The 1,952-nt window shown below is 34.1% G+C and overlaps 1 protein-coding gene across 1 annotated transcript in view; it reads right to left on the bottom strand.

Moving 5' to 3' along the window:
- The window catches only part of RNF125 (ring finger protein 125, E3 ubiquitin protein ligase), a 47,571-nt gene that overhangs the window by 21,626 nt on the left and 23,993 nt on the right, over positions 1-1,952 (bottom strand). The gene's annotated exons all lie outside the window — the stretch shown is intronic.

Here is a 1,952-nt window from a genome sequence, read left to right as displayed (position 1 = left end):
TAATAGTTTGGCTATGTTCAGTTAAATAAAATATATTAAAAGTTAACTTCACCTATTTCTTTTTACCTTTTTAATGTGGCTACTAGAAAATTTAAATTACATGTGATCCACATTATATTTCTATTGGAGAGTACTGCCTTAAATTCTCAGGGACAATATGGAGGCTTAGATTTCTTTGCTCACTTTCCATTGGGGATGTAACTTCCTATCCTCCAAGTCTTGCACTCTAGACATGCTCCATGCATAATGATTTTAAAAGTTTGAATCATGCAGAAAATTCTTCCACAAAGATTTCTACCATAAATGCCAATGTTAATCTATTTTGTAAGATTAATTAATCAACAACCCTCCCCATTTTCTATTATTTTAATTCTTTACTATTTAATTCTAACCAGCATAAGGAATGAGGATTCCATTTAGCTTTCATATGTTTTTAAATTTTCTTAAAGCCCATCAACCTTGTAATCAAACCCCACACAGTTTCTCAACTTATGTTAACCTTTCCATTGGTTCTCGCAGTCAATCTATCAGGATCCTTACTCTGTTTACAGCTAAAAGACTCATGAAGAATTTATTACATCATGGTATAAAGGTAAACCTATAATAACAGATACTTTTGCAAGGCAATTTCTAGGTAAAACAAAAGGAATGGGGCCATCATTTAGACTTAGTTTAAGAAATTTAAGCTATATTTTGAATATACTTTATTAAAATGAGCAGAACTAACATTTTTCTTCAGGAGAGAGAAAGGAATTACACACATGCTGAATATCAATATTGGGTAAATGAGTTCATAAGTAGACTTAATGGCTTCAAGGCCATCAACCTATTATGCAGGAGAATACAAATTATTTCTTTATTTGGTTAGTAGAGGTAGACTCCAAACTTTATAATTACTCTGATACTACTAAATTACCCTTCCCATCAGGACAGTAATGACCTAGATTTGTTTCTTTTTCTTTTTTAAAGAAAAATAATAGTAAATGATCAATATCATCCATTATAGCTACCAGCCCCTTCCATCCTTCCCCCAGCCCCACATAAGACTGCCCACCAAAACCACAAAGGATTCAGGATACCTGCCCAGGCCTGTTCTTCCCTTGCTAGAACACACACTGAGAGGTTGCTTCCTGCCTTCTGAAGAGAAACAAGCAACATGATAAGGAGTGAGCTGGGGAAATGAGCAGTGGTGATGGAAGAGTCAAGAAGAATAATCTCAGCTATGATCTACTTCAAGAATCGATTAGTCAGCAAACAGAGCCTGGCAGAAATTTAACAGTTCTGCATTTTATTTTTGGATCTTCCTTCACACAAACTTGTCTGAGGAAGTTGTCCCAATCTCTCCAGTGTGTGTTTGGTTTCCCACATTCAATTTTTAAAGCAGAGCAAAATTCTCTGACAATGATTGCTATTAACACATGATTTCCAATACCAGGTGTGATGGTTAAGAACCTAAACATAACTGCACAAATACTTTTATAATAAAAATGTTAAACTTCCTAGCCCATTAAATTTTTTATAGACATGTCAAAATTTAGCATTAAACTGTAATGTATTGAAACCAACCTTGCTGCTGTCTCCCCAAGTTCTTGTAGCGGTCCATACTTATCTATGTACTTCTGACAAGTCCTTATATGTGCCCTCATTTCACTGAGGCAAACCTATAAAAAAGCAAATTCAAAATAAACTCACTGTTAAAAAGGGGTTCAATGAAGTCTTACGTGATCCAGCTTTATAATTTTTAAATAAGGTCATATTGTGGGATCGATTAATTAAATGAATGCATTCATGACATCAGTACCATAAAATTAAGGCATTATCAAGAATTAATACTATTTTCAAATTTCTCCAATACTTAGAAGACCCAAATGTTGAGTTCTTGAATTTGGTTAGTCAAAATCACATACACATACACACATACACACACACACACACACACACACACACACAGA

The sequence above is a fragment of the Propithecus coquereli genome, unplaced genomic scaffold (genome assembly GCF_000956105.1).
Source record: "Propithecus coquereli isolate 6110/MARCELLA unplaced genomic scaffold, Pcoq_1.0 Scaffold51, whole genome shotgun sequence".
In the NCBI taxonomy this organism is placed as follows: domain Eukaryota; kingdom Metazoa; phylum Chordata; class Mammalia; order Primates; family Indriidae; genus Propithecus; species Propithecus coquereli.
The sequence above is the reverse complement of the archived record's forward strand: the minus strand, read 5'-3'. Positions and strand labels throughout refer to the sequence as shown.